The sequence below is a fragment of the Xyrauchen texanus genome, chromosome 20 (assembly GCF_025860055.1).
Source record: "Xyrauchen texanus isolate HMW12.3.18 chromosome 20, RBS_HiC_50CHRs, whole genome shotgun sequence".
In the NCBI taxonomy this organism is placed as follows: Eukaryota; Metazoa; Chordata; class Actinopteri; order Cypriniformes; family Catostomidae; genus Xyrauchen; species Xyrauchen texanus.
Genome location: NC_068295.1, coordinates 38,732,529 through 38,749,984, shown reverse-complemented (window position 1 = coordinate 38,749,984; position 17,456 = coordinate 38,732,529).

The following is a 17,456-nucleotide window of genomic DNA, read 5'->3' as shown; positions in this document are numbered from 1 at the left end:
GGCAGTGAGAAGATCTGGGAATTGTGGGAAGTGTAGTTTTTCACAAGGACAGTGAGACTCGGGGCGGACAACAGGGAAAACATGACCTGGAATGTGATAGTGACGTGTGAAACAGAAAACACGGTGCAGACAACAAGGAATCCTAACACTTAGTACTCTCAAAGACATTATTGGTGAAGATAAAACGTGTGTGTGAAAAACACTTTGGTGTGACATCACTTCATAGACTTCAATGTATTCTGCAGCGCTGACACGAGTCATGTGATGACCATTAACACGTATAAATATCACTCACTTTTGCACATTAATCATTGCTCTTCACAATCACAAAAGTGACCGATTATGCTTTCAAGACGGTGAATTTCTCAGAAAGGTGAGGAGTTTAGATCCCTGAAATTATTATTTTATTCATTCATTTATTTATTTTGTGGAATATGATAATATTCCACAGCACACCTGACAATCTTTCGTGGTACACTGGTTGGGAAACACTGCTCTAGAGTTTACTCTGAATGGTGCCAAAAACCAAAAATATCCAAAGGGCAGTGGTTCTGCAGATGGAAATGCCTTGTTGATGAGAGAGGTCAACAGAGAATGGCTTGACTGGTTCAAGCTGACAGAAAGGTACGGTAACTCTGTACAACTGTAGTGAGTAGAATAGCATCTCACAATGCTCACGTTGAACCTTGAGGCGGATGGGCTACAACAGCAGAAGACAGTGTCAGGCACTTTATTACGACCATAGTGTTCATAATACCGTGCTCAGTGAGTGTAAATAAACCTTGACTTGACTATGCCACAGCTCTGAAAGGTTTTTCCTGTAGCCTACATTAAAGTAAATGTCTTCAAAAATATAAAATCTGTCATTACTTACTCAGTTATTTTGTTCCAAACCAAAGTTTGTGCTACAAATACTCATTTATTTGCAGGGTTAGATACTTTAGCTTTTTTATTATTTATTTTTGCAATATGTAAATTTTTGTTATGTACTATAATTACATTTTTCTTGTAATCTCATTACGTAATTAAGATTATATGTAATATCTTATTATTATTGTTAATAAAACAAATATAATAATATGTGAAATCCCACCTCTAGAAAATATTTATTATATATAGTGTTGGCCAAAAATAGTGGCACCCTTGGTAAATGTGAGCAAAGAAGACTGTGAACAATATTCTTTATCTTTTTGATTTTTCATTCAAAATATTCATAAAATCTATCCTCTAATGGATATCAAACAATTGCAAATGCAACACACATTTTTATAAAAAAAAACAAAACAAAAAAAAAAACATTTTTGTCAAATAAATGTGTGGCACAATTATTGGCACCCATTTATTCAATACTGTGTTCAACCTCCCTCTGCCAAGAAAACAGCTCTGAGTCTCTTCCTATAATGCCTAATGAGGTTGGAGAACACATACAGAATCTCTCCAGATCCTTCAAATTTTGAGGTCCACATGGTGGACTCTCCTCATCAGTTCTCCCCACAGGTTTTCTATGAGGTTCAGGTGAGGAGACTGGGATGACCATGGCAGAACCTTGATTTTGTGGTCAGTGAACCATTTTAGTGTTGATTTGTATGTGTGTTTTGGATCTTTGTCCTGCTGGAAGATCCAACCCTGGCTGAAGATCCAACCCTGGCTGAAGATCCAACCCTGGCTCCATTTTGAGATTTCTGGCTGAGGCAGTCATATTTTGATTTGTTGGTATTTGATAAGAGTCCTTGATGCCGTGTATCCAAACAAGATGTCCAGGACCTGTGGCATAATAACAGCCCCACAACGTTAAAGATACACCATATTTAACCGTGGCCATGAGGTACTTTTCCATTTGCTACCTCTCTGTGTGCTCCATACCCATATCTAGTTTTTGCTGCCAAAAAGCTGTATTTTTGTTTTATCTGACCATAAACCTGGTCCCACTTGAAGATCCAGTAGTGTCTGGCAAACTGAAGACTTGAGTTTGTTGTTGGATGATAGCAGAGGATTTTTTCTTGAAACCCTCTCAAACAACTTTGCTGGGATGTAGGTGACGTCTGATAGTAGTTTTGGAAACTTTCTGACCCCAAGACCCAAATTATTTTTGCAGTTCTCCAGCTGTGATCCTTGGAGAATTTTTGGCCACTCGAACCATCCTCCTCACTGTGCGTGGAGACAATATATACAAATGTCCTTTTCCAGGTCAATTCTTAACATCTCCAATTGATTGGAACTTCTTAATTATTGCCCTGATGGTTGAAATGGGTATTTTCAATGCGTTAGCTATTTTCTTATAACCCTTTCCAATTTTGTGAAGCTCAACAACCTTTTTCTGCACATCAGATATTTATTCTTTGGTCTTACCCATTGTGAGGGATGACAAAGGGAATTTGGCTTGTGTGTTACCTCATATTTATTCCCCTCTGAAACAAGAAGTCATGGCTGAACAATTTCATGTTCCTAGTCACTCAGGTGTACTAAAAAATAAAAGAAATTAATGGTAATACACTTCAGATACATTTTACTCACAAGAATTTCTAGGGGTGCCAATAATTGTGCCACACATAAATTAGACAAAATATTAGATTTTTGATAAAACTTGTGTTTCGTTTGCAATTGTTTGATATCCATTAGAGGGTATATTTTTGTGAATATTTTAAATGAAAGATCAAAAGGATAAAAAATAAAGACATATTTTTCACAGACTTCTTTGCTCACATTTACCAAGGGTGCCAATATTTTTGGTCACAAATTTGTATTGCTAATGAGAATCCCTGTAAGGAACACATTTAATTTGATACAAAATACAGTTTTGTTCAAGGTCATTAAATCAAAAGTGTTTTAATAACTGTCCAATAAGTGAAAGGATGGTATTTGGGGTAGAAAGCCCCCCTGATGCAGTGGCTAAAGGCTCCTATAAAACAAATTGTTTTGTGTTTTTTAAGTGGGGGAAATAGATTTGTTCTGAAATATTTTCAAAGTGTGCTCACAATGACTGATCCAGTCACAATGGAGATTATTTTGTTTAGAGAATACTTGAGATCTTATAAAATGCCAAATGTTTTTGAAATTAACAGGTAAATTTGCACTCTTTTCTGTTCGTTATTTTAAATAAGCATTATCTTAATTTGTTACTCAAAAACGCATCTTGCTGTCTCAAAATTATTAGCATTAGTTGACAAATTTTGCCTTATAACTATTGCCCCTTGTGGAACTTTCCACTAAGGAAGAGACGGGAAACGGCGTCAAAGGTAAGGTTTTCTTTTAATATGTATCTTTAACATTCTTCGAATACTCTGTACAGCACTCCACAGTCAAAGGTGTCAGGCTCTCCCTCCCGAGGCTCTGAGTCTGCTGCTTTTTATGCCGCTCTCGTCATGCTACTGCAAGTAGACACAGGTGTTAGACATAATCTAGCTCAGGTGTAAGTGCCCTTACCGCTTTTCTCTCCCGGACGGGCGCTTGACCACGCCCCCGCTGCCACATACCCCCACCGCCCGACTCAGGCCGGGGCGTCATCTGGCCTGCCTACCACTCCCCCCCCCATTTCTGGAGAGGAAGTCAGCGGCAGCCATCTGCACCCCCGGTCTGTGGACCACCTTGAACTTAAAAGGCTGGAGGGCCAGATACCAACGGGTGATCCGGGCGTTAGTATCTTTCATGTGGTGGAGCCACTGCAGTGGGGCATGATCCGAGCAGAGGGTGAAGGCCCACCCCAGCAGGTAGTTTCGGAGCGTGAGGACCACCCAATTGATGGCCAGACACTCCTTCTCTACGTTGCTGTACTTGGTCTCCCTCAAGGAGAGCTTCCGGCTAATGTACAGCACCGGGTGCTCCTCCCCCTCCACCACCTGCGAGAGTACGGCCCCCAGCCCCCTGTCTGAAGCGTCCATCTGCAAAACAAAAGGGAGAGAGAAGTCAGGTGCATGCAAAAGCGGCCCCCCAAAAAGTGCAGCTTTAATCTGTTTAATCTGGAGCCCCCTTTTTAGTGAGGTCAGTCAGCGGGCTGGTGACATCCGAATAATTAGGCACAAACCTTCTGTAATAGCCAGCCAGCCCCAGGAACTGCCTCACCCCCTTTTTGGTCTTGGGTCTAGGGCAAGTCGCAATCGCCGCGGTCTTGTCAATTTGGGGACACACCTGGCCATGACCCAAGTAGAACCCCAGATACCGTACCTCCACACGCCCAACCGTGCACTTTTCTGGGTTTGCCGTGAGCCCCGCCCACCGCAGCGATCTCAGGACGGCCCTCAGATGTTGCATGTGCCGCTGCCAATTGTTGCTATAAATGATTATATCGTCTAGATAGGCAGCGGCGTAAGCAGTGTGCGGTCTGGGGATCCTATCCATGAGACGCTGAAACGTGGCTGGTGCCCCGAACAAACCGAAAGGAAGCGTCACAAATTGGTGTAATCCAAACGGCGTGGTGAAGGCCGTTTTTTCACGGGACATTGGTGTCAAGGGGATCTGCCAATAACCCTTTGTTAGATCTAAGGTCGAAATAAAACCGAGCAGTACCTAACCGATCGAGCAGTTCATCAACACGGGGCATTGGGTACGCGTCAAATTTAGACACCGCGTTGACTTTTCTATAATCCAAACAGAAACGCACAGACCCGTCGCTCTTGGGAACAAGGACGACCGGGCTGGACCAATCGCTGTGGGATTCTTCTATTACTCCCATCTCAAGCATCGCGTCCAATTCTTCCCGAACTATTTTCTTTTTATGTTCGGGCAAGCGATAGGGGTGGCAATGTACCACCACGCCCGGCTCGGTCTCGATGTGGTGTTGTATGATGTTTATGCGGCCCGGTAGAGGAGAAAACACGTCCGCAAACTCCTTTTGTAGTTCGGAAACCTCTGCGAGTTGGCGCGGTGAGAGGTGGTCTCCACAAGAACCGGGGTGTTAGGATTGCAGGATTTGTTTACCTCCGGTCCGAGCTCCGCCCTCTCCGGAAGTACAGTTGCCAACGTCACAGAGGCCACCTCTTCTCTCCACAATTTCAGGAGGTTGAGGTGATATATTTGACGCGCGCCCCCTCTATCGGTACGTTTAACCTCTTAATCGAAATCCACTACTCGTCGTGTGACCTCAAAGGGTCCTTGCCACTTGGCGAGCAATTTCAAGCTCGGTGTTGGGAGTAATACAAGCACCTTATCTCCTGGTGCAAATTCCCGTAGCTGAGCACCCCTGTCATACAGCCGGCGTTGGCGTTCTTGAGCCTGTGTTAATTGCCCCAGTGTGTGGAGTTTTGCTCGAAGATCAAGAACGTATTGAATTTCATTTTTACTATTAGAAGTTCCCTCCTCCCAAGCTTCACGGATGACGTCGAGGACCCCGCGTGGGCGTCGCCCGTACAGTAGCTCAAATGGGGAAAACCCCGTGGAGGCTTGTGGAACCTCTCGTACTACGACCAACAGGGAGTCCAGCCACTTATCCCAATTCCTAGCGTCTTCGTGCACGAATTTACGAATCATATTTTTGAGCGTTTTATTAAACCGTTCCACCAGTCCATCTGTCTGAGGATGGTACATGCTAGTGCGAATCGTCTTAATGCCCAATAGTTTGTAAAGTTTGCGAAGTGTTCGTGACATAAAAGTAGTGCCTTGGTCGGTGAGGATTTCTTTCGAAACCCCCACCCGGGAGATTATCTTGAAGAGTGCCCCGGCAACACTACGTGCTGAGATGTTGCTCAGAGGCACTGCTTCCGGATATCGCGTTGCGTAATCCACCAGGACTAACACAAAGCGATGTCCGCGTGCCGTCCGTTCTAATGGCCCGACGAGGTCCATTCCAATTCTCTCGAAGGGGACCTCAATCAATGGAAGGGGCACAAAGGCACTTTTGGGGTGGCCGGTGGGTTTACCAGCTGACATTCGCGGCACGCCGCACACCACCTGCGGACGTCGCCGCCAATGTCCGGCCAATAGAAACGGGCTATTAGACGGAGAAGTGTCTTCCTTTCCCCTAGGTGACTGGCCATAGGATTATAGCGAGCCGCCTGGAAAATAATTTCCCGGCGGCTTCGCGGAATCAACAATTGTGTCACGTCCTCTTTCGTTTGAGCGTCCTGCGTCACTCTGTATAACCGATCTTTAACCCTTTCGCACGTAAATTCTAAATTATTTAACTGATCCCCCAGCGTGAATTATTTTCGGCAGTTATTTTAAAACGTAGCAAATTTTAAACTTCAGTGTGATGCACCAAGCTTGTCACGTGATACTCTCGACAGTCACATGACGGTTCACCGCTGTCTTGTCACGTGTTTAGCTAGTAGACAGAGTATAGGTAAGCGTTTCACTTTTTTCTTCACTTTAACCCCTTCCTCATTGGTTTAAACATGTATAAACTATAATAAATATTTTAACCAATGGTTTATATTGATATTTATTTATTTATTTTCTCGGGCTTTGAATTTCACTCCCACATGCAACTTTTCTGCCAGCGCATTACAGGATTGCTACTGGTGAGTACATTTATAGTCTTTTTCGATTGAAAATTATTTGCAAACAAGTGTAGACCATGATAAATGCATTAATAATATGTTCATGCTATGTATTTGTCGTAGTTTGATGTGATTTACGTAATAGCTTGTGCTGTTCACTGCTTGTGTAATGTTGTGGGTATATCATATCTAATGTTTTATCGTGTTCACTTTGATTAAAAGCTGTTGTGTGAGGTATAGTCTATTCTAGTGTTAATATTAGAAATGGGTTGCAATTGAAAGTAGCATGATATGTAGTTCATCAGCAATATATTCTAATGCAAAGGCAAAATACACATTTTACAAAATTGAGTTATGACTGAAAGTCTCTGATTATGATCTGTCCTGGGTATACATTATAAAAAAACATGTATCTTTGCTCTGTGAGAATTAAAAAAAATTATTTCATTTTATTTATTGATCTATGCTTTTTATATGCATTTGTTTATAGACAATACAACTTTTTTTTTTATAAATAACAATATAATGATTAACAATATAAATATTTTAACAAATACAAGCAACATAACCATAACAGCTACTAAACAGCATTCATAACATTCAATTATATGGCATTTGTGGTAAACAAAAGCCCACAATGCACATTTAATAGATTATAAACCAATTTCAAGGAAAAAATACACCATTTACAATACATAACAATGGAACTGTAACCATAACTAACATTTGCTTATTTTATTTCACAGTTCTCAGTAATGCTTCAGTGTGTGGTACTCAAAACATGGGCTAACACAAATGGGAATTTTGCACAGCTGTCATGTACTCTGTGAGTATCTTATTACTTTACTACTATGCTTCCTCTTTGCTCATTTTGCAGTTGATCATGGTCATTCTTATCCTATTTGCTCCCCCTGTACCACAGGCCCTGTAACGTTTCTAGGAGAATGTGGAACTGGTATACCAGTGTCCTTCCTCACATAAGGCGGCTGTAAGTGGGGCTGCACAATTAATCTAAATAAAATCGAAATCGCGATATGACCTTGTGCGATTATTAAATTGCAAAGGGCTGCGATTTAATTAAATAAATAGTCTGCTCACTTCAAAGTTTATTTGCGCTGCTCTGTCCAGTCTAGATTAAGTTAGACCATTGTTACGGTGTTTTCAGAACTGTTCCATGCTCCACAACTCCATCTCATGCTTATGGGTCTTTTCCACTGCACAGTACAACTTGAGACTGCTCGCTTTTTGGGGGTTTTCCACTGTGGATAGTACCTGGTACTTTTTTAGTACCACCTTGGTTGAGGTTCCAAGCAAGCCGAGCCGATACTAAATGTGATGTCAAAATCCTGCAGCTCACTGATTGGTCAGAGAGAATCATCACTACCAGCATCAAAGATTTCCGACACGGAACATCAAATTGTAAAAAGTAATGGCCGTGTGCAAAACCACGCCATGTTCAATAAGGTGCAAATGTTCCTCTCGTTATGCAAAATGGAAAAGTCTTTCAGGAAGTGTCTCAGCTGTTGTCCGCACACGGCTATGTGTAGGGAAAAGTAAAAAATAAATAAAAACTTAAGTGACTACATTTATTAGCCCTATAAATCAATTGAACAATTTAACCATTTGATATTATGACATCACAACAAATATGAAATGTTCTTAAAAATATCCCTTTCATGACACAAGGCTCTGTTTGTGGAATTTACTTTCTATATGTTTTCAATAAAAAAATAAATGTTTGTAATATTCTAATTCCATTAAACTCAATGAACGTTTGACCTAGAGACATGGAATCAGCTGCAAAACACTCCGAATATCTTTCTTCATATAGCACAAGGCTTGTTTTTGGGAGTAAATGTTCACTATTTTTTATACAGATTCAATTATCCCTATAAATCTGTTAATCTCAGTGACTATAGAATTATAATATCTATAAAAAGCTTGTTTTGGGGGGTAAAAACAATTTCATATTGCTCTGCTATATGAAGAATAATATTTTGAGTGTTTTACAGCTGATTTCATGTCTCTAGGTCAAACGGTCATTGAGTTTAATGGAATTAGAATATTACAAGTCGTGTGTCATGAAAAGGATATTTTTAAGAACATATCTTATTTTGTTGTGATGTCATAATATCAAATGGTTAAATCGTTTAATTGATTTATAGTGCTAATAAATTTATTTTATTTTTTTTAATTCAGCTTTTTGCTAGGCAAAGAAAACCTATTCATGCATTTCCAAGTTGGTTTGGCTTGAATATGAGTATGAGCATTGTCACGAATGTCAAAATATAAAACTAAGTTTACTGCACTAATGTTATGGGTATATTACACATATCTTATATTTTATCGTGTTAACTTTGAACAAAAGCTGTTGTGTGCAGTATAGTCTATATTTGAATGCTAATATTAGGAATGAGTTGCAATCGAAAGTAGCATGATCTGCAATTCATCAGCAATATACTCTAATGCAAAAGGCAAAAAACACATTTTACAAAATTGAGTTATAACTGAAATCGGGTCTCTTGGATTATGATCTGTCTTGTGTCAGATGGGTTTGGCTCAACTATGCTCATATTCCAACAAACAGAGTGTGACAATTGGCTGTACAATTAAAATAAAGTTTGAAGCCATTTTTGTTCCTGTGTTGGCATTGTTACTATGTTTAACATTTGTAATGCAGTGTAGTCACAGTTTCCTTCCATCACCATTAGATGCTCAAATATGTTACTAGTATGAAATGTTTGCTCTGTGAGAGACAAGAGATAAGTTCAGTATTAGCATTATTCTTAATTCTATTTCATTTAATTGTATCTATTGATCTATGATTTTATTATGTATTTGTTTATAGATTATTTTTTAAAGAAATATCAATATAATGATTAACAATATAAATATTTTAATAAATACAAGCAACCATAACAACTAATAAATAGCATTCATAACATTCAATTAAATTGCATTTGTTGTAAACAAAAGCCAGCAATGCACACATTTCCTAGATAATAAACCAATTATATGGAAAAAATACAATAAATAACAATAACTAATAAAAATGTCATAACAACAATAATACATTTTAATTAAAATGTGCTTATTTTATTTAGAAATCAGTAATTAACTCAGTAATGCTTCAGTGTGTGGTACTCCTCAAAACATGGGGCAACACACAAGGGAGTGTTGCATGGCACACACATGAATTTGGTGAGGCGCCTCTGCTTTGTCCTGCGAGTGCTGGATAGGCAGGCCTTGCAGTGCCGACTGGTCCTGCTGCCCTGGGAAGTTTAGTTGGTATGAACTGGCGAAATGCTAGCCTACCTTTGAATTTCATCAACGACTCATCGACACACAGATCCCTGTAGGGCACAAAGATGTTACGAAATGATGACGTGAAAGCAGTGAAAATGTTTCGGATTTTTTGCAGGGGTAGTTGATGTTTGCCATCGCATTGTTGGAGAAGTGAAGGCAGCGGTGGAGCAGAAGGAAGCGGTCCTGGGAAAACAAAGTCCCCAAAAAATGGTGTCAGGAGCATGGGATCTGTAGCTACTCCAATAATCACGAAGTGAGTTTTTTTTCCACAATTCCCATTAGCAGCACTGCCACCAGGATTGTGTACATTTCGTGAGCATTTGTTGAAACCCACTTTGCAATCTTGCCTTTCACATCAGGTGGTGTTTTCTTCTGCAGCTCTGAGGCATAGCAGTTTGTTTCATCAACAATTTCCTCAATTAGCTCCTCATTAAGGAACATCTTAAAACACTGGACTTCATTGGGTGATTCTGGAGGGTTTTACACGCCACAAGTCTGGTCATCAAATGCAACCCCAGGTCCAGGATGGGTAAAATTACTGGTAGAACTCCAGCAGGAAGAGCTTACCTCCTCCACCTCCCTTGGTGTTGTGTTTACAGGTGTAGGAGCAGTTGCTGAGGCATTTTCATCCTCAGCATCAAGGGCTTGGAGGTTGGGGGGCATCTCCTCATCTGTGTCACTTCCCTCATTGTCAAAACTTCCCTCTTCCTCATCAGTATTAAAAAATATTTATCTGATCTCCTCATCTGTAATTTGTTTTCTTTTTAAAGACATAGTTTTCTGTGGCAATTGTGTAAATAAAACTGTAAATATATCCTGTGTGTGTGTGTGTGTGTGTGTGTGTTATATGACGAGCTCCGATACTGTAATGTTGGAGTAACGAGGCAGACGAGGAGTTACGGATCCAAACGCAGCTGAGGCTTTATTTGAATAAACAGAAGATAAACACAAACAAAACAACCCACGATGGGGAAATAAAGCATAAAACAGTTAACTAAAACACGAAGGATCAAACGGAGAACTTGGGCAGGGAACACATACCGGGTTTACACCAAACAACGATCGACAAAGACAGCACAAAGACACGGGGTATAAATAGACAAACGTGGGAAAGGTGGCCAATGAAAGGACAGAACTCAAACAAGGTAACAAGGTGATAAACAGAAACCAAAGGCAAATTAACCAGGGCAGGTGTAAACAATGAACAGTGAATACGAACGCTAACAGAGGGTTGTGGAATCAAATAAAGGACTAAAGTGACAACAAGATGGAAAACGAGAGGGCAACAGTGAAACGAGACAGGGTGGACTATGGAATTAAATAAGGGACTAAAGTGAAAACTTAAGAAGTGAAAAGTGACAAGATGGAAAACAAGGGGCAACAGAGAGACAAGACAGGGTAATCATTACATAGCCCCCTTAAGGATCGGATTCCAGACGATCAAAACAACAAAAGACTAAAAAGACCCACAAAGAAAAACCAAAATGAGGGCACCAGGGGCAAACAGACAGAGACAAGTGGGCACATGGGCGGACCAGGGGGGTACACTGGGCAGGCAGGAAGTCCGCTGGGGCCATTAGGGCAGTCCAGGGAGGTGGAGAGGGTAGATAGATAGACCATGGAGGCCGAGAGGGCAGGCAAGCAGTCTATGGGGGTGTGTCAAGGGACCAGGGTCAGGTGGCCGCAGAACAGAGGCCGGTTTAGATGGCCCGGAGCTGGCCACTTGGCAAGGACAGGGACCGGGTCGGGGGCCTGGGAGGAGGCCACTGGGCAGGGACTGGGTCAGGAGGCCAGGGAAGAGGACTCAGGACAGGAACAGGGGCAGGAGGCCTGGGTGGAGGCCACAGGACGGGAACAGGGTCAGAAGCCCTGGGAGGAGGCCACAAGACAGGGACTGGGTCAGGAGGCCTGGGAGGAGGCCACAGGACAGGGGCCAGCTTCGTGGCCTGGGAGGTGGTCGTGGGCCAATGGCCGGTTCAGGGGACCTGGGAGGTGTGGCCACTGGGGAGCTGGCGGAGCCGCGTGAGGCGGAGCCAAGGAGGACCTCTGAGGCGGGCAGTCGAAGACTTGGGTGGCGGCGCCACGAGGAGGCATAGGCAGGGCCGCAGGAGACCCTGGGGGTGGAGCAGAGGCAGGCAGAGCCATGGTGTACCCTGTGGGCAGAGCCGTAGAAGGCTTGGGAGGCGGCGCCGTGGAAGGCTCGGGAGGCGGAGCCGAGGGAGGCTCGGGAGGTGGAGCCGGGGGAGGCGATGGCATAGAAGGCTCAGAAGGCGGAGCTGAGGGAGGCTCAGGAGGCGGAGCCGAAGGAGGTTCTAGAGGCGGAGCCCTAGAAGGCTCTGGAGGCTCTGGAGGCGGAGCCGTAGGAGGCTCGGGGCTAAGCCCTGGAAAGCTCAGGAGGCGGAGCAGAGGGAGGCTCTGGAGGCTCAGGAGGCGGAGCTGAGGGCGGTGGCGCCAGAGACAGTTCTTGAGGCGGAGGCCTGGAAGGCCCGGGACGGAGCTGAGGAAGGCACAGGAGACGGAGCCAAGGAAGGCTCAGGAGACGGAGCCGCTGGAGGCTCTGGAGGCGGAGCCGTAGGAGGCTCAGGAGGAGGCTCGGAAGGCAGAGCCGTGGATGGCTCGAGAGGCTTGAAGGGTAGAGCCCTGGGAAGCTTGAGGGGCTTGAGAGGCGGAGCCCTGGAAGGCTCGAGAGGCTTGAGAGGCGGTGCCCTGGAAGGCTCGAGAGGCTTGAGGGGCGGAGCCCTGGAAGGCTCGAGAGGCGGAGCCCTGGAAGGCTCGAGAGGCGGAGCCCTGGAAGGCTCGAGAGGCTTGAGGGGCGGAGCCCTGGAAGGCTCGAGAGGCTTGAGGGGCGGAGCCCTGGGAGGCTCGAGAGGCTTGAGGGGCGGAGTCCTGGGAGGCTTGAGGGGCGGAGCCCTGGAAGGCTCGAGAGGCTTGAGGGGCGGGGTCCTGGGAGGCTCGAGAGGCTTGAGAGGCGGGGCCCTGGGAGGCTCGAGGGACGGAGCCCTGGGAGGCTCGAGAAGCTTGAGGGGCGGAGCCCTGGGAGGCTTGGGAGGCTCGAGAGGCTTGAGAGGCGGAGCCCTGGGAGGCTCAAGAGGCGGAGCCCTGGGAGGCTCGAGAGGCTTGAGAGGCGGAGCCCTGGGAGACTCGAGAGGCGGAGCCCTGGGAGGCTCGAGAGGCTTGAGAGGCGGAACCCTGGGAGGCTCGAGAGGCGGAGCTCCGGAAGGCCCGAGAGGCTTGAGAGGCGGAGTCTCGGAAGGCCCGAGAGGCTTGAGGGGCGGAGCCGTAGGAGGCTCAAGAGGCTCTGGGGGCGGAACCGCCAGAGGCTTGAGTGGATCGAGAGGCGGAGCAATCGGAGGCTCTGGAGGCGGAGCCGTAGGGAGGCCCCGTGAGGCGGAGTTGCAGGAGGCTCGAGAGGCTCTGGGGGTGGAGCCGAGGGAGGCTTAGGGGCGGAGCCCTGGTAGGCTCGAGAGGTTCAGGAGGTGGAGCCCTGGGAGGCTCGAGAGGCTTGAGGGGCGGACCCCTGGTAGGTTCGAGAGGCGGAGTCCTGGAAGACTCGAGAGGCTCGAGAGGCGGAGCTCTGGAAGGCTCAGGAGGCGGAGCTCTGGAAAGCTCGGGAGGCGGAGCTCTGGAAAGCTCGGAGGCGGAGCTCTGGAAAGCTCGGAAACTCGGATGGCGGAGCTCTGGAAAGCTCGGAAACTCGGATGGCTGAGCTCTGGAAAGCTCGAAACTCGGATGGCTGAGCTCTGGAAAGCTCGGAAACTCGGATGGCTGAGCTCTGGAAAGCTCGGAAACTCGGATGGCTGAGCTCTGGAAAGCTCGGAAACTCGGATGGCTGAGCTCTGGAAAGCTCGGGAGGAGGAGCCCTGGAAGGCTCGAGAGGCGCTGGCTCTTGGACGGTCACGCCATTGGCACTGGCACTGGCTCTTGGACGGTCATGGCTACTGGCACTGGCTCTTGGACGGTCAAGGCTACTGGCACTGGCTCTTGGACGGTCGTGGCTACTGGCACCTGCTCGGGACGGTCGTGGCTTTGGGCACTGGCTCTTGGACGATCGGGCTACAGGCGCTGACTCAGGGACGGTCGAGGCTACAGGCGCTGGCTCAGGGACGGTCGAGGCTACAGGCGCTGGCTCAGGGACGGTCGAGGCTACAGGCGCTGGCTCAGGGACGGTCGAGGCTACAGGCGCTGGCTCAGGGACGGTCGAGGCTACAGGCGCTGGCTCAGGGACGGTCGAGGCTACAGGCGCTGGCTCAGGGACGGTCGAGGCTACAGGCTGGCTCAGGGACGGTCGAGGCTGCAGGCACTGGCTCATTGACGCTTGAGGCTTGCGGCACTGGCTCATTGACGCTTGAGGCTTGCGGCACTGGCTCATTGACGCTTGGGGCTTGCGCACTGGCTCATTGACGCTTGGGGCTTGCGGCACTGGCTCATTGATGTCTGAGGCTACAGGCTCTGGCTGGGTTACCGTGGTTGGCGAGGATTCGGCTCGCCACAGTGACATGCGGGGCTCTAGCTCGCCACCGTGATATGCGTGGGCTCTAGCTCGCTCACCATGACATGCGGGGCTCTAGCTCGCTCACCGTGACATGCGGGGCTCTAGCTCGCTCACCGTGACATGCGTGGGCTCAGGCTCGCAGACCGGGTTGGCGCGGGCCGGAGGCGGAAGCCCGCCTTCTTCCTCCTCCGGCAGACGCAGTGGGCGCGCTGGCTCATGGAAGGCGACCGGCGTGGGGGCAGGCTCGCTGACAGGTGGGGCTGGTGTGACAGGGTGCGGTGAGCTGCACGCTAGTAGGGTCATCTCCAGGTAGTCGCGAGAGTGCTGCCGGGCATTGCCTGTGGCACCTGCTCCCTCAGCGAGGGATTTAAGCTATCCCTGAAGAAGACCATCAGCGCAGAGTCCGGGAAGTCAGTAGCGCTGGCCAGGAGGAGGAAGTAGCGAAGCGTGGTCTACGAGCTGGTAGTGCTCTTGCTGCAAATTGAGCAGCCGACATTTGGCTCGGATAGCTGCTGGATCCATGTGCTGTCGATCGTTCTGTAATGTTGGAGTAACGAGGCAGACGAGGAGTTACGGATCCAAACGCAGCTGAGGCTTTATTTGAATAAACAGAAGATAAACACAAACAAACAACCCACTGATGGGGAAATAAAGCATAAAACAGTTAACTAAAACACGAAGGATCAAACGGAGAACTTGGGCAGGGAACACATACCGGGTTTACACCAAACAACGATCGACAAAGACAGCACAAAGACACGGGTATAAATAGACAAACGTGGGAAAGGTGGCCAATGAAAGGACAGAACTCAAACAAGGTAACAAGGTGATAAACAGGAACCAAAGGCAAATTAACCAGGGCAGGTGTAAACAATGAACAGTGAATACGAACGCTAACAGAGGGTTGTGGAATCAAATAAAGGACTAAAGTGACAACAAGATGGAAAACGAGAGGGCAACAGTGAAACGAGACAGGGTGGACTATGGAATTAAATAAGGGACTAAAGTGAAAACTTAAGAAGTGAAAAGTGACAAGATGGAAAACAAGGGGGCAACAGAGAGACAAGACAGGGTAATCATTACAGATACGAGTCTGAGGTAAATGTAACGTGCTGTGATGTCACTGGGGGGGGGGGACTAGTGATAGGCTTTGGTCATAGCCATTATGTTTTTTTTTTTAAAGTGCAGGGATGTCTGAAAAAAATTATATATATTTACACAGAATCACAATTAAAAATAATTAACAGCATATGTTTCATGTGAATAAAACTTTGCGTTTGAAATTTGATAGTTTTTCTCGCTGTTGTCATAGACATGAGGAGTGTGTAGATATGCGCTGGAAAATTGTATTCCAATACTTCTGTTTATTTGACTACAATAAAAATGAAGTCTGTTTGAGCAGCTGTTTTAGACATAAATGACAAGCATTTTATCAGTCACTCTTTCTATAGCAACGCCAGCTATACAGCAACACGAAAGCAGATTTGGTGAGTTTATCATCTAGTTTGATGCTGTAATACGCGGTGTGTGGATATGGACAGTAAACTTATATCGTAAGTATTCTATGTTTGTTTGAATGCATACAATGTAAAATAAACATTTTCATGTGATTTGAAAAGACTGTTCGAGCAGCTGTTTATACATTATGTGCTATGTTGCAACTAAACCATACGGCAGCTGATATGGTGAGTTTCAGTTAGTTTTGCACGGTTATACATTGCGTAAATTTGTAGTCTTGTGTTAGTTTGAATGCCTGTAACAAACATGTGGTTGAAAAGACAGTTTAAGCAGCCTTTTTAGGCATGTAAATGGCATTTCTTAGCCAATGCCCCTCTGTAGCAGTAGCAGCTAAACAGCGGGAATGCAGATTTGAATTTTAAAATTTGCCAGTTGATGACGTCAGACACGAACGTTCTAATCAAACCGGTTTGATGGTACTCCCCAGGGACCACTCTGGAATGATCAAACCAGTGTGATGGTACGTGCGAAAGGGTTAATAACCGTAAAATATGGATATGAAATGGCCGCAAGTCCCCCTCCGGGAATTCCCTAAGAGGAGGGGCGACAACCTCGCCCCTTCCCTCGTCATTCGGAACAGCTGAGGATGGCCCCGGCTCCGCCTCCCCTGCCAAAGCATCGCACATCACACATCTCTTCACTTTCATGCAGGACCCCTCCGCATAAATTCCCTCTAATACATTTCTAAAATTCGGCCGGATTAGCGGATGGGTGAGGCGGGAACTAACCACTGCCTCCACACTATGTTGTCCTCCCCGGAATTTGATCGCCAAAGTCACCACTTGTGAACATCCCCATGCACACACCTCACCCTCACCCGTTTAGCTGAGCCCAAAGCCCCGGGTTGAACCATGCGTTGGTGGATGGTGGTCTGGTTACAGCCTGTATCCAACAATGCTTGTTAAGTACCCCCCTGGATCCTTACCGGAATCCGGTACGCTCCAGCCCGATCGGAGACAGCCTGCGGGACATCAAAGACCCGCACCACCGTCCCCACCTCCATCAGCGGACACTGATCCCGGAAGTGGTCCGTGTCTCCGCACCTCCAGCAGGCCGGCCCAGGCGCCACGGCCGCACCGTGCTGGCGGGCGCCCCCACCTAAGGAGGAGAGCGGCTGAAGGACGGTGAAGGGGTAGGCGGGTTCTCCCACGGCCGGGAAGTTGGTCTCGGGTATCCTCCATGCCTGCGCGGGGCAGGAACGGGCCCTGGGGAGAGAGCAGAGTGTGAGGGCACAGGGGAGGGGGAAAAAACAGGGGAAGACACAGGGAAAGGGGAGAGAGAGAGAGAGAGCTCATCCGCTCTCGGAATCGCCGCCATGTGGTTCTCCGCAAGACGAACAGCTTCCTCCAGCGACGCCGGGCGGTGGCACTGGACCCACTCAGCCATTCTCCTGGGCAAGTGCTGAACAAACTGCTCCAGTACCACCTGATCGACAAGTCCCTCGACGTCGCGGCCACCTCCGACAGGCATCACGGAGCCGCTGGGCGAACGCAAACGGGCGGTCGGACTTATGCAGTTTCATAGCCCGGAAGAGCTGGCGATTTTCTTCCGGGCTCCGACCAACCCGTTGCAGGATGGCTTTCCTCAAGTCTGTATAGGCCAGGAGGTTTGTTGCCAGCAGTTGTTGTGCCGCGAGTTGTGCTTCCCCGGACAAGAGAGGGACTAGGTGGGCTGCCCACTGGTCTTGTGGCCAACCCTAAATTTCCGCC